General features: G+C 35.0%; 1 long non-coding RNA gene across 1 annotated transcript in view; it reads left to right on the top strand.

Annotated features, from left to right (window-relative positions):
* Positions 1-3,581: 3,581 nt before the first annotated feature.
* Positions 3,582-24,810, top strand: part of LOC148948769 (uncharacterized) — a 48,427-nt gene continuing 27,198 nt past the window's right edge. Inside the window, exon 1 of the long non-coding RNA XR_016142204.1 lies at positions 3,582-3,796. This is a non-coding gene — a long non-coding RNA (uncharacterized LOC148948769). The remainder of the gene's footprint in view (positions 3,797-24,810) is intronic.

Below are 24,810 nucleotides of genomic sequence, written 5' to 3'. Positions count from 1 at the left end.
TTATAAACTTTAATACGAAAAACTGCAGAACAAAGATCACGGATGTGTGTTTATTTGTCTGTTTGATTGTTTTTTGCTTGTTTTTTCTTCAGGGGTAATTGTATGGAACCGATGGCCGTATAAACACACAAATAGCTCTTTCGAAAAGAAACGGATGTTCTATTGCTTTTTTTAAGTGACCAAAAAAATTGAACAGCAATTAGCCCCCCTCCTAAGCCCATTTCTCCCCAAACTTGTTTGATCAAAATTTCAAGATATCCATTTGATTCAGCTTAGTCGAAAGGTCCAGTAATCATGCTTTTGGTGACAACATGACCCTCCACAGTCCCTGGAGAGAAGGATTTAGTCAGTCAATGAGCATTTTAAGTCTGGGCTGCAGTGGTACCTGGAAACCTAGTAAAAGACGATCATGTCCAATAGTAAAAAATTTATAGGTCACAATTCCTAAAACTAGAATCAGATCAAAATACGAAGCACACTAATAGAACCACCTTGTCCAAAACCCCTATATTGGAAACTTGTAGTCCCTTGGCTTGAACAACAAATGAAATATACTGGCTTGTAAATCATGAAAGGTGGCTGAAACCGTGATATTTTGTACACATACGGATCTTCATATTGTTCAGATATCGGGGCACTGGAACCAGTGCCTCCACTTTTAGATTTCAATTTTCCCTATTTTTATATCAGTTTTCCCTTATATTCCCTATGTTTGGGTCTGCTTTCTCCCTATTTTTCTCCCTAGAAAGAAGGAATATTTTGCTTTACATTTCCAAACAATCTACATGATTGCATGGTTTGATGCTGTACAGCGCAGCATAAATTGTTATTTGATGCTGCGCTATAACATCTATTTCACTACCTAGAACACATAAGAAAGTTTAATTAAGCGTCATTTCCAGCATTTCATCGCACTTGGCTTTTGCCTTTGTCTTGAAGCCAGTGACAGATTTTGGTATGCTGACTGTTGATAAAGTTTTATCTTTGTTTTCAAGCAGTAATTGACTCGAACAGGTGAGACTATTGTGACATTCTCGACACTATTTCGGATGTCTGTTTTGATTAATTTCAAGGGACTAAACAAATGCTCAGTTATTACATTGGTAAAAGGTAAAGAGAAGATCAGTGATTGCGCTTCTGCTGGATGCTTGAGTTTGCCACTGCACGTCTCCAGACTTAATATCTTCATCCAGTACCGCTCAACTGACCGGTTTTCAACTTGGGAATCTGCCAAATGAAGCTCAATGACATCAGTTATTGCCTGTGGCCTCCATTCTACGTCTATTTTCTAGAGGAAACACTTTTCTCCTAGAACAGGAAATCTCACAAACAGTGACCTTTGAGATTTTGGTTTCAAATTTTTACCTTTCCTTGGTTCAACCAAAGCATCTTGGAAGGGTCTTGGATGTGCTTGATTAGGACTACATAGTATTTTCAACAAGACTGGTAAAAGAGATCAATATTATCATTTGGCCCTTGAGCATCTACGAGTCCTTACATTGAATTGGTTGCAGCTATTCCCGCATATGTCTGGTTTAAAGGCAGGTACTCACTTGAAAGGTAAGGATCCAGTTCGGTAAAGAAAGCAGCACTGCGAATATAGTCCAGTTTCATGAAGTTAGACAAAACATCGTTCACATGTTTGCTGACACTTGTCTTTAGGGTGTAAAGAACTGGAAGCTCAGATTGAAAAACTTTGTTGAATTCGTTGGAGAGGCCAAGAGAGTGGTCCATGAATTCAAGGTACGGCTTTTTCAATTTGATTTGTAATGTTGACAAGATGAGGTCATTGGTTGCAGTTGGGTCCTCAAAATTGTTTTTTATGAAATACTGAGTAATAAAAGCCTGATGCTTAAAAAGCCTCTTTATGCAGGCCTGAAGGAACAACCAACGGGTTTATCCTGGTGCAAGAAATGAGAGTGCTTTGGATTGAAAGAACTCCTGAAATTCAGCATACTTATCTCATATGTAAACGCTTCTGGAAATGTGGGTATTGATATTTTGCGCTAAGTCTTCTACTGTCTTGGGAAGTGACAAGCATGCATAGGATGAACATCAGTGAATAAGATGGCATGAACATTTCACATTCAATGTATGGGACACCATGGCTTTCATTAGCGTTGATCTATTAGCTCCAAACCTGACGCTAGTAATATTTGTACAAAATCCAACAATATTTTGCTAAGGAATCGAGTTTTCTTTCTATGACTTGTTTGCTGCATTTAGTAAGACCCTCAGCCAATCCATCACTAAATTCGTTTTAGTGATGGTAAAGTTCAAGGGGTAAGGTTCATTTCTGACGCACATGCATGTTAAATTTTCATTCAGGATGCAATTCTGACTATAGAGATATTTTTATTTCTTAGCTACCTGAATAGTTCGTTAATATAAACCTTGCCCACAATTGCTGGATAGCCAAACCAATACTTCTTTATGTCGGTAGTTTACACCAATCAAACCCATTGCATAAAAAATAAAGTAAATGCTAGGATACTTAAATAATATTCCAGGGTTCAGCTTTTTGAAATTTTGGCAGTTATAGCACTGTAATCCACTGTTACTCCATAAGCTTTTTTAAAAACTGAGCATACGCAATGTTTGACAATTTTACAGCCTTTCGTTTCAAAAATAAAATTTCCCCTTTACCTTACTTTACCCTAGATTTCCCTGAAGATTCTTACTTTACCCAAGATTTCCGTTTGTCCCTAGATTTAAAATGAGTGTCCCTAAAACAATTGAATTCTGCTTAAAATATGGTAATCTCCCTAGAAGTAGAAGCCCTGAGTGGAACACTTTAGAGAGCTATTTAATGGCTCATTTTAAATGAAATTGATGGGATTAAAAACATTTTGCAATTTAAAAAAGTTATTTTTAATATAAAATCACTTTTTTACGAAAAAACTGCATTTTTCATGGTCAAGATTGATGAATGACGTCATAATCGTAGGTACTTAATCGTCATAATAGGAAGCGGTTTAATGGCTCATTTTAAAGGAAATGGTCATGTATAGAAATCTTTTTTATTAACTAAATATATTAAAGAACGAATTGTAGTCCATAGTATCTGAAGTATTATAGGGAATCATTATATAGATGATGAGCTTTTCTTAAGAAATCATCGTAGGTAAAAATTTCCCATACCGGGATAATTATGATAAAGAACGAACTCTAGGCCATAGTAACTAATTTGATTTTGAAAAGAATGAATTACGGCAGAAACCTAGATGGCAGTATAAGTAAGCTACATTCGTTTTAGGTCCTCTTCTTGTATTCTTAGAAATAGTAACCAGCTCTATATTTTGTCCCTTTTTCTTATTATCTTATGTCACAGTTTATCTGTGTCACAGATCAATGGGAAGCCGTACAGCCAGAAAGTGGATATCTATCCACTAAAGACTTATCTGTGTCACTAAGTTGTTGCCATTAAAGACTTAAAACAGAAGATATTCTCCAAACAATTTTCTGACGATCATCCCAAAGAGGTTTGTCTCTATTGCTTGATTGCTTGATTTCCTTAATTTCCTGAAATATTAAAAATAAAGAATTCCTTTTTCTTTTTACATGAAAATTTTCTATTCAGAAGCTACTGCTGGAATTGATGGTGGATGATAATCCTGAATCTGGTCCTACAGCTTCTGAAGAAAGGACTAGACTGCCATTACGAAGACTCGCGGAAATTTTTGGTGAAACTGGTGAGACCAGTCCCCCTAGGCCCCCCCTGGATCTGGATGTTTACAGTGCAGCCCACAAGTCAGCAATGCAGTAGAATTTTAAGGTTTAGGTGATTCTGTATAAGGTAAGACTGAAGTTTTCCATTGTACTTCTTGTCAGGCAGTTTAAGAATGGATCTCATGTAATGAATTTTTACCACCTACATTCATAACATTGAATCTTATCCTTGTGATGTCAAAACTATACATTCCTTTCTTCTATAACTAATGTGACTTTTAATTAAACATTCATATATTTCGGTGTGTTCTCGTATTTCAATGATCCTGTAGTTCAAGGGAAAGTTCTCAAATATCAAGGAGAAGTTTTTAAGCCTCTACATGGAATTCTCATGGTATTTATAAATAAATACAAGTATTTGTGAGTTTTTTTTAGGTGGAATTTTAAGTTGAGGCAAAAAATGTTGAATAGGCAAATACAAACAAATGTGATTAGATATGTGATTTCTACGCTCTTTTCTATTGCTGTTGAACATGAACTAAATGTTTAAAGTCAAAAGAATTGTTTGGGGCTTAAAGCTTTGAGAGAGAGACAGTGAGGTTGGGGAGAGGTTCAGCCTGCAGGTGTATAATAAACTTGGCCTAAGGCAAAACATTTGCAGCCTTGCGCCTTGGTAACAACCAAGACTGTGCCCAGGTAAAGTCCAGTATGACTGGAACCTTAGTTTTGTGAAAGTGAGTAAGAATGAAGAGAAGGAGGGGAAGTTACAACTTATATTTGGCAGCAAAAAAAAGGTTATGTCAAAGAACTTTCTTTAGCTGAGATGAAGCACTAGTTGCAAATAAGAGATCAATTTACTAAGGTATAATGCAACACAGAGACCAATTACATAATGCAGATAAAAATCATAGTAACGCAGAGATTCATTGGATAGTCGGTAAGCTATTCAAAAATTTAGTTCTTCTTCGTCGCTACCATCGTCTTCGAGGTTTCCGGCATCATCTGTTTCGCAATTATAACAGCTTGTTCCTTTACAATTGCCACGACCCCAGCTACATTTTAAGCCATGCTTTTTGTAAGAACATCCTAGCGTCGAACACTCGCTCTTGCAATTACAGTGAAACACTGAGACAAGGGAAGGGGGTGCCGGAGATCAACCTGAATATACAGGTCGCAATTTTATTTCTGCACAATCCAGACAAACCCCAAAAGATCCAGTCGACACTCAACATTTTCCCACGCTTTTGCTTCAAAGTATGCTCGAAGCGAATGATACTTGCAAACATTGCTTGTTGGTTGGAGCGTTTTTGCCTTTACATACTTCCCAGAACTTCCAACTTTTTCGAGGAATTTCCTGTAGTGGACCTGGTTAAGGTTTGTTTCGTTTTCCGCAGACTTAAATGAGATAAGCATGGCCTTCTCTCCAGATTTTCTTTTGTCTTATTTTGTAGAAGCTGAATATATGAATAGTCCAGTGATATCCTGGAAGTTTTTCTTCTTTTTTGCGTGCTTCAGTGGTGTAGATTTTCCTCTGCCATAAATTGCCAAAGTCGAGTTGCATCCGAGAAAGGCAATAAAGAAAAGAATCTGGTTGCAAAGGGTGTCATCAAGTTTCAATTTAGTGGCCAATATATCCCACTAAAGGACCTCAGTTTTCTGTGACTTTTACTTGGAATCGAAAAATAGCGGGTTACAGTCTCGCTTTGTGTGGTACAGTAAAAGGAGTAGTAAGTCCGTATCTCCTCCTATAAAGACAGTGGGCTGGTGTTCTGCCGACTCGATTGCAGTCATCACAATTCGCAGGTTATCATTGGCTGTTGATCGGTACATTCTGCATCCTGTATCATTAAGGTAGCCGGACAGCATGCTGATGATTGCCTGCTTGGTTTCTGGGTTGCAAAGGAAATCATCTCTTTTTTTTGCTAAAAAAGGCATCTGCCGCTGAATACTGATCTTAAGACAGCCTTTAGACCTGCTCTACCTCCCATGCGGTACTTCTTAAGATTGAGGTTCCAGATAAATACCCGTCAAGTGCTTTGAAAGCGCATCCATATCTTCGCTACACATAGTTTATGTATTTGGTGCTGATATCTGCGTACGTGCTGCATTTTTCTAAATTCAAATGATAGAGAACAGCCCCACAATCTAGTATATACTGAAGTTCATCCAAGATTTTAAGTTCGCAATCTGTCTTTGGTTGGAGACCTTCAACTTTGCCGAAGATAGCATTGGCAAGCGCTGGCTTGTCCACCAACCGAAGGAGACCATTCGGCTCAATTAACCAAGTTGGCGGGAAGCAGAGTTTGCACTTGAAAAACGTCTGGAGTTCTACATCTTAACTCTTTGCAACAGTGACGAGTCTTTGAAACATCAAAGGTGGGTTAACTTTAGGCAGTTCTGCTGCTGAATTCAGGTTTCTTTGCACTCTTATAGTACTATCAGTTGCCTTCTTCTTGAAAGTGTAAATGTTTACGTCTTTTCCAGTCATATCATTCAGGATTTTCCTGCCTATTGGTATAGCCTTGTGTACATCCACCTGCTCACTCGTAATGTCACCAGTTACTATATTCCTGAGAAATATCTACATGCTTTTTATAATGTTAAAAATCCTATTTTGATCTTTATGTCTACCATGATTTGCTACAACAGTGTTAAATGAAAAATGTAGAAACTCGTGGACAATGACGATTTTCGAAAAAGTCAGAATTGTATGTACCTCAAGACTACCTCACCCTCCTCAGACTACCTCATTTGCTTCAGAGACTACCTCACCCTCTCCATCCTCAATCCAATTTCCGGTAATGTTCTGGTGTAAATAGGGATGTTAAATCAAACCGCTAAACCTCTTTCTAAATTCGGAAGTATCTTTTCAGGACGGCATTATTTATATTAAAAACATTCACCCTCGACCTTAACCTGAAAAAACTCGAATTTGTGAAAAGAGCCAGAGCGGCAAACTTTTCAGATTTGGAATCAGCACATGATTTTTAGTAGGGTAGTGAAAGAATCATTTGTATAGCAATTTGTTTGAGGTCCGACCACATTTTTACTAGACTATCATAAGAAATGTGTGTAAGCCCCCTATGCTCAAATACAATGTGTTTAGGTGCTCCAATATGCTCCATTGCAATGCCGTGAGGACTGAAATTATTGAAATTGAGTGATGGTAGAGAAAAATGTCGGGAGAAAGACTGGATTGTTCAAAAATAATACAAATCAAGATTTTTTTTATGATTATGAATTTAAAAATTAGTGTATGAATTTAAATATTAGTGTAAAATATTGAAATTAAACTTTAATTATCCCTTGAAAAAGAGGGGAAGGGAGACTCGCTTTAGGTTTCAAACCCCAGTCTTGCATTGGGGGTATAGTGAGTTCCCTTAAAAAAAATGTTAAAATACAGAAAAAATAGTACATTAAAAAGAGCTATCTGTACAGTGTTGCAGAACGCTTTTTAATTATCTGCTCTTAGCATGTTTTGACCCTATACATTTCTCTGTGATAAGACTTTTAACTTTTACAGTAAAGAATTAAATCTAAAAAGTTTAAAACTGAAAGTTAAACTAAAACACTAAAAATCTTAACAGTATAAATGCAATGTTTATTATAGTTTTTTTTTTTAAATTGGATCTTCAGAAATAAAGAAGGATGGTGAGGCTTGCTATAGGGGTGAAACACAAAGCTCGTGAGTGGGGTAGAGAGATTTTTCCTTTAAATAGGATCAAATCTTAAAACACAGAAAATAATTGGTTATAACGCCATGCAGTGACTAACCCCCCTGAAAAGCTGGCATGATAGGTGGTGGCTATCTCTATACAGTATTATAGAACGCTCTTTGAATTATCTGCTCTTTGCATGTTTTGACTCGATAAATTTCCTCGTAAAAAGCTTGTGACTTTGACAGTAAAACCTTCAATCTATACAGTTTAAAAGTGACAATTAAATGAAAACATTAAAAATTATAAAAGTTTAAAAATATTGAAAGCAAAGCTTTAAACGTGAAAAAATTGAATTAAAATTATCCCCTGAAATAGAGGGAGGGGAGGCTCGCTGTAGGTTTGGAACCTGAGGCTCACGAGGGAAGTATAGAGCGTCTGCCCTTAAAAAAGACCAAATTTTAAAGCACAGAAGACAATCGGTTAGAATACACTGCAAGGAGTAACTCCCCTGAAAAGCTTGTATGAAATGTACATCTAATGGAGGGGGGGGTTTCGAAGGTTATGTGGTAAATATCAATGAAAGGGGTTTGTTCTTATGCTTTAAGTTATCTCTTGGTATGTGAATCTTTTAGTTATACATATTTCTATAGATACTTTTTAGCTAAACTCATAGTTGACGGTTCGCGTGTGGCATACCTGAGTGGAGGTGGAACTTCGTATGTAGTGAGCTTAAATTAGTGGTTCGAAATAGGGAGCTTATATTAACAACCATACTGACTCATAATCAGATTGATAAGTTTCAGGTTCCCTTGGTAGCGAGTGGAGCCACAAGGACAAACTATCTCGAGAAATACTAACATAGAGAAAATAAAATAAGAAAGTAATGTATTATTTATTACTCACATAATCGTCACAGAGTTTGATGGTAATATCAAGGACACATTGCAGCACAAGACACTAATATAAAATGGTCATCTAGAGCGATGCAACGCAAAAGTTAATGCACTGATAAAAAGTTTTCTCAAAAGTTTATTTTGAATGGACTGCAAATAATCTCACATAATACAAATCATAAGAAATTCATAGTAGTTTCTCCTAGATTCGACTGAGACAAGACTGAAAATAAGACTGCTCAAAATTGCTAAGTTCTAGCTATCTACTTTTCCCAATTTTGCCAGGGGTTACGTCCGGGAGTTACCAACAAGTATATTTTACGGATTCTATTGGTTCTATTATATGGCCTATATTTCTATTGGGTAATGATGAACCAATGAGCTACTTGTGTTTAATTAAGATTTATGACTTTTAAGATATCACTTTGGAATTCTTCAGAACAAACAAAGTTTTACACTGTATCTTTTTGCTTGTAAGGTGTCACTTAGTTCCTGGAAGGCTGATGATTTATTTCTGTGAAAATTGTTAAAGGACAATACAATTTAATTATATTGAGATGTTTATTCTGATATTTTCAGAACGAACAAGGTTTTACATTGTAGCTTTTCGCTAATGAGCTTTTTAATTACATTTAGATACATAGTTCTTTTTTCAGAACAATGCAATTAGATTACACCAAAATATTCTGTATCTCGAGTGACTATTTCTTTGTGTAATAAATTCTACCATCTCTTGATGGTTTGGTATTTCGAGCTCATAAGATTTAAAACATATTGTTGGTCACCTGTCATATAAGATTTGACAAATCACCTATTTTTTGGGTGATTTTATTTTATTTTTTACCTGAGCAACTTTAATTGGAAAATTTTGAGGTTTTTGAAAATTGATCCCATTACATATCATCCTTCCCATTCTTAACGATGTCCTCATCGTTGTGTTATGCTACTCTCTCTACACTTTCAAATTTTGATTTTTCTTTAAAAGAATTTATCTGAGTATTCATTACTTGAATTAGCTCTGCTTTTGTAAAATTTTATATCTTTTTTTTTCATATCCCTGATTGCTCTACTAGACTATACATGTAACAACATTACTTTAAAGTCTATCGCCTACACACTCGATTTGGCGAAGGAGCCAAAGAGTTTCTATTGACTAACACATTAGGTTATATGATTACATAATAATTATTGTTTCCTCCACCTAACACTAAGATTACCTTTACCTGATACGATTATCTTATCACTGAAAATGGTACATATTTGCCTTTTCTAATACTTGACTATACTTCCACCTGACGCTATAATGATACGATTATATTTTTATTCCTTCACCTAATATTAAATTCCTTCACCTGATAGGCTAATACTTCTACATGGTTTTAACTAATTAAGTTCTGCTTTTTGTAATTGCTTTATTACTTAACGTGGTACATATTCGCTACTTCTAATGCTAGTTTATGCTTCCACCTGACACTATATTGGTACGATAAGTATCTGACTTCAAAAACATCTAACTACATCCAAAACATCTAACTACAATACACTGATTGGCATGAATTAAAATAGTTTGCAAGAGAAAAAAAAATTTTACACATTAACATCTTTTAACTTAATATCTGATTGCAACACTGGGATAAGGTAGCTTGCACTGGTTTTCATCTTTTTTTTTGATAAGTTTTTCAGTATTTATTAAGGTTATGAGTTATATTCATAATACTTCAAACATACTTCATCATTTTACATTTCTATAAAATTCATACATGTTTTAACTTTATTTTGGGTTCCCATGGGACTCTTTACTGTGTCGACTAATTGTTTATTGTTTGTCTTTGTGGTGTTTCATCTTTTTGGCACTTTTTGCTTGGGATAAGCGTTTACGTTGTTCATAAGTATGACTGTTGCCCAAGATTGTCTGTGTATGGTTTGTCATGTCAAATACGAGGGGTTGCTGTCACAGGGATGTTGAAATGTCTATTAGGTACATAACCCTTGGGGAATTGATTACATGAAATGGGTATCTTGATCGCTGGCTGGGTATCTCTTCTTGGACACTTTTATTCTCGGGGAAAATCTAATACTCGTACAGTCTGTGTTTCCCGTAAATTGTTCACGTTCAATCCATCTTTTATTTGGACTTTGGGCTGTCTTACGACATTTAACGTTAACTAGGGCATGATCGAAACTTGATCTAAGGGCCTTGGCTCGACGTATTTGCTTTGATTCCCAGTTAAATGATACACAATCATTGAGGGCTTAACATGGAGATAAAAACAATAATAACTGGTTGGTTCTCTTCTCTGAACACTTTATTTTGGGAAAAATTTTAGCACGTACAGTTTATGTTTCCCATTAAATTGATCATGTTTTGGTTCTTCTTCTCATGGATGATGGTTTGGTTTTACGACATCTAGTAATGATTGGATAGAGTCAAAACTTAAGATTTTGATCTTGGTTAACATATTGTCTCTGATATGGGGCTTAATATATAGTCCTTGAGGGACTGACTCTTGGGTTATTCTTGGAGCTCCAAACATTTAATCTTAAGGACCTTGCTGTCTAAGGATAGTTATTTGACGGGTATTTATGCAGTTTTACGACATGACTGGTCGAGGTGGTTCTCTAGGTAATCATTAATTCAGATATATACTTATATATGGGGTCCTCGGTTTGCCGACATTGCTTGAGATAAAATTACCTGGTACTAGGTTTTGGTGATTTGGATTTTTCGTCAGGGTATCGTCTTCAGATATTTCCTTGGTGAGTACTTGTCGGTGGTTGACGAATGATGAAAGTAGATGCTACTGGGTTGTATCCGTGTTGCTTGCTGTTACGCCAATAATTAATTTGCACTGATTACTCTGCTTCCTGGAATATAAATATCTGGGCAGAATCACATGCTCTTTACAATTACATAAGTTAAAACATATATAACAACAATACACAGTTTTCATAATATTATACGTAGACTATTGTTTTAAATAATAGTCGTGATTATTGGTACTAATAATATCAACTTTTATATGGATACTGTTAAATTCAAAGACAAGATGAATAAAAGCAATCTTCGTGATTTTACACGTATTTTGTAGCAATAATTGGTTACAATACTTGTTTGATATACTAGGTTGATTACTCGTATTAACATTAGAATTAGTAATAAATATTTTTTTGTTTACGAAAACGACACTACGTAAGATTCTCAAGATTTGGTAATTATATGTATACTTATATATGTATGCGCAATTGGCACACATTTAATATTCAATACGTTTTTAAATGTTATTCAACACTCATCTACTTTAGCATTTGCTTATCTATTATACTACTACTTGTGAGGTAGGCTATATGGTTTTTATGAGAGGTCTCGATTTACTATAAATTTTCAAATCTTTACTGATTATGCGCGTCCATGCCGCTTAGGAAATATATCTTTGCAGCTGCATGGGTTTGCAAAAAAAATAAGTGGAAATTTGGGACTGGACATGGCAAGAATGAGGACCTCTACTCCCATTCGCTCGATCATATCCTCCCTTACTTTTTTGGCTTAAGGTTTATCAGGAAGTTCTGGGTTTATGTTCTGAGTCTGATTTGGCTCAATGTGATCTTTCTTCGGGTCCTGTCTCCGTGGTCTCATAATTCTTCCATAACTTGGATCAACAAAATCCTCATGGTTGGGGGAATCAATGAGCTCCAATATCGCAAACGACTAAATATTCCACTTGAAATGAGCTGAAGACGCTCCACATTGGTTTCTCGTATCTGATAATCTCCGGTCTCCTTGTGAATAGGAGAATTCATATTTCTCATGCATTATGACTATTTTGGGGGTAGTTCCCATGCTTAGGTATGACTCCTTGCTTTGTGACGTCTTGGGCCACTGCATGAACAATGAAAATTATGATTGCATCCGTTAATCGCACCTTCCTGTCTAATTCTAAAATTAATATGTGTTAATTTATTTTGCAATGTAATCTATTCCTAATTTTTTTGATTTTATTCTTTTGGGTTTTTAATATAGATTGTATTATTACGCGAACAGCTAACATCGTTAGCCACATGGTTTCTACATATATTGAAGTTACTAATCCTTTCTCGCATTGTATTTTATTCCCAATTTTCCTGTTACGGATCGATAATTGGGTTTATTTGCCAATTGTATTCTGAAACTATACGATTTTTCGTCATATTTTCTTAAATCGTATTTGACGTTTCATTTATTCGCGAAGACTTCTTCCCCTGATTTATTCACTACGATCATTGCAGCCGAGTATATGACGTTTTCTTTGGTGTGCTTTATACATATGAATTTCGTGTCAATAATTGCTTTGGCCATTCCTTCATTTGGTCCTTTCAGAACATTTCAGAATAATGGCCAAAAGAAGGTAGTTTCTATTGACTTTTGTCTAGTTAACTTTTTCAAGATTGGTTATAGTTATGGTACACTCTAGGTCGAGGTCAAACTACCTTTTCACCGGCATTTCCTCAATACATCGGGTACTCATTCGTTTGACCGTAATTCAAGTCATCTAAGGCTCCATATTAACTAATAATGAATACTTACTTTGAATGGAAAACAAGGTAACTTTAGGTCGAAGTTGAACTAATTTTTCACCGGTGCCACCTTGCACCTGGCTATTTGTGTGTTTGAACGTAATTCGATTTCCTAAAGCTCCGTACTCTAGTTTAACGACTTTGCGGTCGTTTTATAGGCTTAAAAGTATAGGGACTTTTCGGGAAACTACCTTTTCTGTCAACATATTAACACTGTATTTAGATCTCGTGACATTCACTCTAACTCATGGTTCTATAAATATTAATACAAGGTTGGTTTACAATGCACCTTTTAAATTGCGATAATAATAATTCAGTTAATACTGAAGGGTTCTTTTATCGTTCATTTTGACGAGGTTATTTATATATGCAATTTCTCCCACTACTATCGGGTTTCAATTTCAATATAGGTGCATCATCTGGCAGTGCCGCCTTTGAACTTGGAGATGTAAGCATATCGAGAAGTCGATAATTTTCCCATGATGAAACATTTGAGCTGAGAAATTTGAGTTCAAATAGTATATTATTTTTTCCGCTTTCAGGTATATTTAAGTACATTAAATACACCAATAACTGATTTGGGAGTTGCAGGCCTAGGTTGCGCCACACTGGAGGGCCATTTGTTTAAGAAGTTTGATGAATAGGCAGTTGTAGTGCTTGCCAAGCAACGTCTTGTTGTGCACTCAAGTCTCGTATCCATGTAACTTTTTCTCAACAGAGGGTGAAAGTCAAGTGATTGCATGGTGGGACAATATACACCATGCCCATCCCTGGCTCTAACCTCTTATGCTCGGGGGTTCATCCGTCTTCATTATCGTATATCGTATAGACATTTGAAATATTGCTCTTATTCCATTTTCAGAGTATTTCATGGGGTTATTCGCTGACTATTATTTTATTTTGCTTTTATGAATTAAGGATTGCCATATGTACTGAGCTTTTATTAATTGCCGAGAAAGAGAAAAAATTTTTTTTGTTACATTCGACGTGTGATGAGTACTATTACTGATTTTTAGTTAAAAGTATGCTTCGCTTTGTTTAAGTGTGTTTTTTTGAAATAAAAGAAATTTTTTTTTATTACCGTGCGAAGTGTGAGAGGTACTACTACTAATTTTTAGCCAAAAGTGCGTTTTACATGGTCTGAGTGGGTTTTTCGAGTTTGAATCATTAAGGAAAGGGTTGTATTATATTGTTTGTTAGCATATTTCAATTAATGCGATATCTGTCAATTAGTTTGAGGAAACTCTAAGGTTTTCTATTAGAATTTAATGTGGCATTCGATTTTATACTTGTTGAATCCTTATTTACAACAAAAATTCTTTCTTAAGTAACCTAAAGTTAACGAGGTTTCTTTCTAAACAATCTTTTTAAAGTGTTCTTTTTGAAGGCCCTTTTTTGAAAATATGGACTTATTCTCTAAGGCTTTCAAAATTAAGCTATTAAACTTTAATGCACTTTCATTTATCTTTATATCTCATTTAGCTTTAACTGGTGCGACTAAAGTATCTATTCTTTTATTTTCTTTAGCTTTGTATATCCTTGATTAATGGGAGTTAAGTGAGTTGAAGTGTAATTCATTTACTTTTAAGGTATCAACTCATCCTTCTCCTGTGGCGGAGTTATTGCCACGTAGCAGAGGTACTTATTATCAATTGTGGTATTACCTAAAAGTTTCGTGGTTTGTCATAATGGCATATCAATTTAATTCTTTTGTATTTCCCAATTAAAAATTAAAATATATTTTACGTTTGATGCAATGAAGGCGCCGCACTAAGGTGCCGCGTGATTAGGGGGGGGGGAGTGGGGGCTCCTAAATTTGGTTAGAATATTATTTATAGTACCTGTTATTCTTTTTCCTGGTATTTTATCGTGATAATCTTTACTATTTTACCCTTCTATATAAGCTCGTTTAGAGAGAAAGTTTCAAAATTTTTCTTGATTTTATCTACCAATTTAGTTTTTTTTGAAACATGTTTTCTGAACAAAGAGTAAAAGTGCTTTATCGGTTTTGGGATCTATTCACTTCCTTTCTTTTATGGCCACAACTTTCGCTTGATTACATTAGAAGTTACCCTTTAGTTGTTCATACTTCGTATAAATATCTGTTTTTATTTCATTAATTTTAGTTAAATACATGTGCTCGCTAATGAATGTGTATTTTTTGAACTCTTGAATACCGTGCTTTCGAAAAGCTTGAATTTTGTGAATAGTACGTGGTTTACTATGCTATATTTCTTATTGGGGGGATTAAGGATTCTCTGGGACCTGATGTCGTGACTGGTTTAAAAGGTTAGTAAAAATTATTAAATACTGTTTTGTTGTAGGTGCACTTATGAGTGACTATAATTTTTGGAAGAAAAAAAATTCTCTTTTTCACATTAATTGGTTTTTTTTGCAGTACTTGATTTCTGAATTATTTTGGTTATTAGTCTGTATTTTGACAGGCCTATATTGGTTTAATTTTTTTTCTTTTACCTACTCGTCTTTAGCGATAGGTTGCGCGGTTTGCGTCCTTTATGAGAGCCCACAGAAATGGGATTACATTTCTGTAGCAGAACGTATTTGCTACTGTCAAATAGCCATTAGCCTAACTGCACATTGCCATTTTTTAGAGTGCCACAGTGAATTTATGGGTCACCTTTACGATATACGCTATGTGATTGTCGTTTAAATATTTTGGGAATTACGATGCTTTAGGAATTAACTGATTGGTTTTATGTTTTACCCTTCTGGTATGTCATTTTAGTAAATTATCTGTCTTATATATATATATAATATACGACTGATTGCTGGATCGTAAGCGAATAATTTTATTCAATATTAGCTTCGCGTTTGGTTTCAATGGTCGTGATTATCTTCCAATCACAGTTCAAAACCTTTCTAAGGCTAAGAAATTGTCTGACCTAGGAAAAAATTTTTTTTTGTTATTCTTTTGTTACAGGTTATTCTTTATACTTTAATTGCGCGGTTCATTTGTATGCTTTGACTCGCTTTAATGTAATCTTGGTTGAATTTATTGCTGCAATTCTTAGGGTTTTTGATGAATATTTTGCCCTTTGCCTATCGACTGTAAGCGTACTGCTGTTTTTCCTAACTATTGCAAAATTAATGTGTCATTTAGCTAATCGTTGGTTGTGATTTTAATCTATGGTACAACAATTTTTATCAGGGAAATATATTTCTCTGTAGTTGGTCATCAAAAATTGAAAAAATTAATCAATATGCGTCCCTTTTTTTTGTATTAGTTCTATCTTATTTGTGACTCCTTGGTACGATATTTTGGTACTTTGATAGCTATTTTCATGCATTTTGGCCTTATGAAAGGTTGCTCTTTAATTCTTCTCACTCATGACTCAGAGGATACGTGAATCAATATTTGACTATGCCACTCGAGAAGTTCCTCTAACCAAATAGGCTAGACCACAAAATAGGCTGGGCCACTACGTATTTGGTCTATGTATTTGTGGGACTGGTTTTTATAGTTTAAGAATTACACTACCTTCGTAGTTTTGCTTGTATCTGTGGACATACTTCTTATTAAGGAATTTCAGGTTGAAACTTACATAACGTAATTAACACTTTAAATTCTATAATTTCCGCTTATTTTTTGCGCTTAAGGTTATTTTGCGTTGAAATTCTGACGATATTCTTCTTTTTGAAAGAGAACATTCTACTTATTTTGCAAGTTCTGGATTATACCACGTCAATCTACGATCAATATATGATCAATTATATGAATAATGATATTGATATTTATAAAAGAGGAAACGAAAGAGAAAATCTTTAGTTTCTACCTAAGGGTGTATCCCTTACTAAGATGTCCTATCACGTTTCTATAGGTTGAAGTCTACTTATTAAATTTAGTATTTTAAGTTCTACAATTTTGATTTATTTTTACATTTTGGGATATTGATTTGAGCCAATGCTCTAATGGTACATTGCGTGTCTTATGACCAATCACGATAACAAGATATTTCGAAAATGACGGTCCACTTTCGCAAAAAAAATTACATAATTTAATTAGCCCAATTCTGGAAAATTGGTTTACAAATTCTTAAATTCAAGAAAGGATTTGAAGGAATAGTAAGGCCCGCTTTTGTTATTCTAATTGATTAAGAATTCTTATAACGATTAGTTACCCTTCTCTAAGACATGAAAAGAAATTGTATTAACATTTAAGGGAGAACTAGCGTATTTCCTACTATTTGACTGAAAGCCAACTAGCACGCATGGTGCACGTCGGGCCAGGTAAGTAATTTTAATGTGACAACTGTGCCTTCTATCCGTATTAAGGGTATCTTTTGTATTAATTGGTTAGTACGTGCATTTTTGGCGACAAACAAATGAAAACGCACTGGTGTAAAAGGGGAGAGTGAGCAAATTTTGACATTTTAGCCTTTGTAATGAACTGCATTGTAGTTCATTTTTTTTTTGTGTTGCGCTTACGTGGTTTGGATTGGATATTTTTAGGATTATTTATTACAAAACAATTTCTAGGATATGACGCAGTACACGGGGTTAATTGAACTATACTCCTTATACTTTCTCTAAAAGAGAGAGCATTTTGATTTTGTCGGGGGAACACGTAAACAAGTTTATCAAGTTATCACTAGTTTTTTTTGAATTCTTGGAACGCATAGCTAATTTTTCTGGTGTGACATAGTTTTCAAGGATTCGCATTTTGCATAGGGTCACTTGAATTGCATAAGTAAGTTCAACGCTAACAAGAAATGGTATTAGTTTAGTAAGAACTTCGAAAGGAGAGAAAAAAAAATTGATGTGCAGGTTTTTTTTTAAATAATTGAATTTATTTAGAGGCTCAAATGAACTTTTTTTTTGGTCAAGGATGGTCTCCTCTATATAACCTAATCTTCACATCACCCCAAATCTAATATGCAGATTAAATATTCACTATTTTACTAAGAAAAGGTACAATTTTACTTATAACTAGCTTTTAATTAGTTAATTTTTGGCAAAATCTTTAGTTCATTTTTTGATTCGAATCTTTTGGGACAGATTTTTTTGTTAGTAGGCTTACATGGTTAATTTTATGAAAGATTAGTCAGGCTTGCTTCTGTTATTTAGATCGACAGAAAATCGTATATTTATGATTCGGTTAGTTATCATATCCCTATATGCATGTAAATCATGCCTCGCATTGTTACTACCCTTATTTATATATATATATATATATATATATATATATATATCATATATATATATATATATACTATCATATATATATATATATATATATATATATATATATATATATTATATTTATATACTATATATATATATATATATATATATATATATATATATATATTTATCATCATATCCTATATATATATATATATATATATATATATATATATATATATATATATATATATAAATGCTTGCTACCAAACTTCCTCTTTTCCGACTAAATTTGTAATACATACATTTTTTTCTATTAAGGAAATACTTCTGGCTAGCAGAAATTTAGTTATCTAGTTTAACGAGTTTCCGCTCGAATATTAGGTTATTTACTATATTTCGTTGCTAAACATCACCTTCTATAAAATGTAATCATTTTACTATATTAAAAAGTGATTTCGACAAAAATAAGGATTTTTACCTCTCTTTTTTTGTTCATTTAATTCGCATTCTTGATATTCCTTAGTTTTTCGTACCATCTGGTAATGGCTGGGTTTTGGGTGTTCTTTGTGGTGCAGAAACTTCTGAGGAATCTTGGCCCGTAGTAACATTCTCTTGGGCGTCAGGGCACTGGGTCCTCATAGTTATGTTATTATCCGTTGGAGGATCTTGTTGAGTAGTTTCCACTTGGGGTTTTATGTTATGTCGGGCCTGGTTTGGTATTACAAAATATACGGGTTGTGACGGTCCTTCGTTGTAATTGTTAGCAAGAAGATTTTCCAAATGGGGACTGAGGGGTAGGTCAATTTCAACAGTAAAGTACGTTGCATCCATTTGTTCTAAGTTTGAGCAGAAATCTCTCTGTTTCTGTAGTTCTTTTGTAAGTTCGGCATGGTTCTCCTTTAGCTGTTTCTCTAAGCTATCTTGTTGCAACTTGATTATTTCTTTTTGTGCTTTCAAGTGGTAGTACTTATGCTGCATGTCTAGGATTTTTGCTCTTTGGGGTGCCAGGAATTCCTGTATTGCTATTGTCGCGGATAGGATAGTACTATTTTTGTAATCTTGTACGTTTTTTACCAATTTCCTGCATTTTATCGTATAATACTTGTAGTTTTAGGATCTTGTAGGGATAATTATATCCCTCGATAAGCGTGGCGTCGCTTATTGATTCCATTTCATTCTGGATTTTGGCTGGTTGTTCTTTCACATCCATAAACTGGGCCTCAATTAATTTATCTATTTGTTTAGTAACCAGACTAACATTTATTTTCTTGTTCATTCTTTCTTGAGATTCCTTAACTAAGGGATTTAAGTATGGTTTCTATCACATTTTCAATTTTTCATTTTTCCATTATCAATTGGGCCGATGCTTCTAGGAGTAGTGATCGTATTTGAAATAACTGATCCATATTTGTTCTGTCTGTAACAGGGTTGCACTAGTTATTACTCTTTTTGTAGGAGGAGTTGAACAATTCTTGTTCTTCTTCTATCTTCAGGGTTTTTTTATCAAGCCGGAATTCAGTTTATCTGGAAAAATTTAACTATTAACTTTTTTGACTTTTTAAGGGTCGCTTTCATTGTAATTTCTTGTTTATATGCCCCCATTCTTTCAAAATGCTCATTTCGATTTACTAATGACTTATAAATATTTGTGGTATTTGATTCTTAGATATATTTCCATTTTTCTGGTTTCTTACTAATTCTGTCAGATTTCGTGGTAATTTCTTGTTCAGTGTCAGGCTTTTTATTTTTTTTTGACTTTCCCATATAGATTAGGTCAAATTTCTTGTACTGTTTTAATAGAAATTTTTGACCTCTTGCTTTGGCTGCCTTAGCATGAGCTGCGGCAGAAGCCGGTTTTTGTGTCTGTGTATCTCGGGGCTCGTCAGTAACTGATTCTTCGTCGGATTCGCTAGGGCTAGTCTCTGAAGACTCATTATTTGGGCTTTTGAGGGCGGTCCTTTGCGACTTGGGGGTATCTCCTGCCCTTGCTTCATATGTTTCGTCTCTTTTTGAGGTAGAGGGCTTATTTTCCAATTCCTCGCGTTGAAATCCTGTTTCGGGGGAGTTAAAAGATTCTTGGTAGCTCTGGGAGAAGTCAAATACTTTTGGGGAGTGTCTCCATTGCTTGAATGCCATATCTTCGGGGGGGGGTGAGGTATATTTCTTAGCATGGGGTGTTTCCAGGAGTGGGATTCCTTGGGTTTTACTTTGGATACCGTTATGTTATGGTATTGTCTTAGATTTTCATCTTCGGTGTGTTGCTGGGTCCTAGGCAAGGTACTTTGCCTTGTTTTTATCGGATAATTTATAGTGTCCATGGCTTCTCTCAAGCTTTTTGTATTTGTATCCCTAAGGGGAGTCTTCCTCCTTTTTGCCCCTGGGGTTTCCACAGCTCTGTTTAATTCCTCCTGTAGCGATAGGGGTCTTTCTATCGGGGTTGCTGGGGATACCATGTCATCAGGAAATCTTTTGGGGGGACATGGGGTTGAAATTCTATCCGGGAAAAATTGGGTTTTTGGCGACAGCGTAGAATCCAATTCTTCCTCCGAGCTTTCTGAAGATGAATTCTCTGGGCTTTTTGGGGTTCTTGCAGGCAAGGGTTTTAGGGGTTTTCTTTTAGGGATGACTAGGTTTTTCATGGCCAAAAATTCTTCAAAATCTTCCTCTTCCCTATGGTTTTCAAAATAGTTTTGTTTGAAATTAAAGCGTTATCATTCTGATAGCCTGTACTTGGGAAACTCATTTTCCGCATTTGATGAATCTGAGGATGAAGGCTCGGGTGCCCACTTAACGGGGTATTTGGCACCTCTCATACGGCTAACATGTGCCTTGTATGTTCTCCCGTTTTCTGGATTTATCATTTTAAAAGTAAAATCATTGTCGTATTTTTTGATTATTCTGTAGAGTCCTGAATATTTATTGGAAAGTTTCTTGCCTTCTAGCTTTGCCTCATTTTTCAGATACACACAATCTCCCACTTTAAAAGTTATATTTCCTTTGATTTTGGACTCATTTCTCGACTCTTGGTTCATCTTACTTTTTTCTAACTCTTGTCTAACTATTTTATAGGTTTTTCTCATCCTATTTATAAAATCTTGCTTGTAGTCCTCGGTATTATTGTAATATTCTCTGGATTCTATAATCTCCTGATAAGGTATTTTAAAATCCCGTCCGAATAAAAGAAAAAATGGACTTTTTTTAGTTGTTTCTCAATAAGTAGTATTAATTACATTGGTTAGGTAGGGTAGATATAGATCCCAGTCGTTTCGATTGTCTTTTGAATAAATACTCAAGACATTGGAAAATACTTTGTGCCTATTTTCAATTTTTCCATTAGCTTGGGGATGGTAGGGAGAGGTTACTAATTTCTCGATTTTAAGGAAACTTATTAAGTCTTTCGTTACTTTGGAAACGAAGTTAGTTTCATTGTCACTTATAACCTGGCAAGGAACACCAAATTCTAAGAATATTTTTGCCAACGCTTTACTTGAGGCATATGCACCTTGATTTTTCAGTGCTTTTGAAAAAGTGAATCCAGTAAAATGATCTATTACTGATATGATGCAAGTCTGACCTCTATAAGAAGCTGTTAATGCTCCACTTGTACCATATAGGTCAAATGAAACGATATCGAAAGGGAACCTTGCTATTGGCGCTCTTCCCAAGGGGGGATTAGGGTACGTTTGGGGATTTTTTCTTAAGCTACACGCTTCACATGTACTTATAAAATCTTTGAGTTTTGTTAATGCCGACGGAACATAAAAATATTGTTTTAGCTTGTGAAATGTTTTGGTTATTCCTAAGTGTCTGCCTATCTCTGAATGGAAGTACTCAAAAGCAGGTATTATTAAGCTCTGGGGAAGTACTGGGACTATTAGGGTTTGATTTCTATTTGTTTCACCTGTTACTATCCTGCAAAGGATTTCCTCGTCCAAGTCATAATAAAAATTGTCTATTTCCCGTCTCAGGGCTTTGAAATTATCATGGAGATTATCAGAATTCACAAAATAATTATTGAGAGTCAAACACATTTCATCCTTAACTTGGTTTCTTTTAATGTTAGCTAAGGACAAGGGATTACGGTTGATTTCGTTTTCTTCTGTAAGGATTTTAGGTTTATTGTTCCTGTGTTTTCGTTTACTGGGATTAATAGTATTTATTTGTTTAGTTTCATTATCGGAAGGGTTATTCTCTGGGTGTCTACTCAGGAAATCGCAAGGGGCATTTTGTTTACCGGTCACATGTTCAAATTCTTAATCCAGATCTTGGATTTTCATTATACATCTCGCTAAAATTCCAGTTGGATTTTTGAATGTGCTCAGGTACTGCAAACTTTTATGGTCCGAGCGCAACTTAAATTTTCGGCCTATCAAATAATGTCTAAATTTATCTAAATGGTAAATTATTGATAGTAATTCCAAATTCGTTGCTGAACAACTTTCTTCACCTTTGGTTAGAGTTCTGCTAGAATAGCATATGACTTTCTCTATATACCGAGGGGGTTCCTGTAGGGGTTCAGGGTAGTTTTCCACGGGGATTAATTGGGAAAGGATTGCACCGATGCCTAAAGCTGAAGCATCAGTGGTAACCACAAATTGTCCCTTTTCAAAATCTGGTAACGACAAAATTGGTTCAGAAGTAAGAGCCTTCTTGAGAGTATCTAATGAAGTTTGAGCTTCGTTCGACCAGGTGATAGTTTTGCCGGCCCCTTTAGTCGTCGATTAAGTGTTCGGCAATTTGGGCGTAGTTGCGTATAAATTTTCTAAAATAACTGGTTAAACCAATGATCCCTCTTAATTGTTTCATAGTTTTTGGTAGCTTGAGGTTTTCTACACATTTTATTTTTTCGGGGTCTGGTGATATTTGGCATTGGGTCACAATCATTCCTAAAAATTTTATTTCAAATTGAAATAGATTTACTTTTTCAGGTATACATTTCAAATTACCCTCCCTGAATTTTTCAAAAACTTTGGCTAATGTTTTTAAATGATCCTCTGGTGTTTCTCCCACACATATCACATCATCCACAAAATGGATGCTATTTTCTATACCTCGTAATAAGTGTAATAGAGGTCTACATAATGCACTTGGACTAGTTTTGAGTCCGAAGGGTACTCTCAAATATTCATAAGAACCACATTCCGTCGTCAAAAGGGTCGTTTTATAAACGTCATTGTCTGCTATTTTAACCTGATGATAACCTTGCGTGAGGTCAAGAGACGTGAAAATTTTATTTTTGGTTGAAATGGTGTCTAAGATTTCATTAATTCGGTGCAGGGGAAATTTGTCACTAATTACCTGCTTATTTAATGCTCTATAGTCCACTACGAGTCTAAAGTCCTTGTTCTTTTTTGGTACTAATATAGCAGGGGCTGAATACGGGCTTATACTTGGCCGTATTATATTGTTTCTTTCTAATTCGTGTATTTTATTTTTTAACCAGCCCGTGTAGGGATGGGGGATGTGATAGGGCTTTTTAGCTACGGGTAACCCTGTGGTTTGGATAGAATGTTCATAGAAAGGTATCAACCCAATATCTTCCTCACGTGTAGAAAAAATATCTCTAAAATTCCAGAGCAATTCACATAATTTTTTGTGTAATTGTTTATCTTGGATATGGTCTAATTTAAATTTTTCCAAAAATTGGGATCTTGTTAGTGGGTACCTGTCCTTTGGGTTACTGACATCAATACTATTAACTAATGTTTTCTTGGAATTTTTCCATTTGTTTAGCTCTTGTTCAGAAATCACTTGTATTTCAACGAGGCATGTTCCCTTTTTTAATGTAATCGTATCGTTTTCATGTGTGTTAGTCAACCAAATAAAACCTTCGCCTTTTTCATATGAAATAATCTGTTCTTCACAAAACAGATTTTGTTGAATTTCTTTACACGGGGATGCAAATCAAATTTCGGAATTGTCATTTACAGGGGTGACCATTTGTGAGATTTGTATTCTTTGCATAGTATTTGGGGGGATTTTTGTTTTGCGTACCGCGAACCCATAATATTTTTCTTCCGAGTTACTTTCTATTAAGTTAAGATGGGCGCTTGGTTGCGTCAATTCTTCCGCTTGTGGGGTTGGTTGTAAGGGTAAATCCAGGTCCTGTTCCCTTACGATGGTGCTTAGATTTATTGTATCATATCATTCCATAATTCAGCTATTTTCTTTATTTCTGTTTGTCTATACTCCTGCATTTTCCCTATTTTTGCTTTTATTGACTCAATCCATTTGCTGCTTAATTTTCTTTCTCTTTCTGTAGGAGAAAATGACGTGACGTGAGTTATAAAGGATTTGATTCTATTCACTGTGGCTTCCCTTCTCTCCACGTTTTGAAGAGTTGGATCGTATGGATACACGAATCTATAATTTGCCATATCCAACAACACTTTATTAAATTTTAGGAACTTTGCACCAATTATAGCCTCGTATGGGACATTTTGGCAGATTATGAAATTTGTAGGAAAGATCCTATTATCTTTTGTCACATCTAGACGTATGGAGCCTATAGCTTCCAGCCTATGACCCGTGACACTTGTTAAACTGGGAATATTGAACTTTTTCCGTCGCTTAATATATACTGGTAGTCTGTTAAATACAATCGAATTTACTATGTTAACTGATGCACCGGAATCCATTAACGCTTTGAAGTTAATACTTGAAACACTAAAATTATTTAATATAGTTAGTATATCATTATTATCACTAAAAGAAGGTACAATTACTGGATGAGACCTATAAAAAATACTGGCCTCCAGGGTCCCGGTTAATTTTCTTGGGGGCCTAATTCGTTTCCCTGTGCGCTTATTTGATAAGTTGGGGTTGGACGGTGGGGTTCGGCGGGAGTTTCATTTGCTACTGAAGTTCCAAATTGATGGACATTTAATTGTCTT

The sequence above is a fragment of the Artemia sp. Qi Xiang Cuo genome, chromosome 9 (genome assembly GCF_049724085.1).
Source record: "Artemia sp. Qi Xiang Cuo chromosome 9, ASM4972408v1, whole genome shotgun sequence".
NCBI lineage: Eukaryota > Metazoa > Arthropoda > Branchiopoda > Anostraca > Artemiidae > Artemia > Artemia sp. Qi Xiang Cuo.
This window is presented reverse-complemented; position numbering and strand designations above follow the sequence as displayed.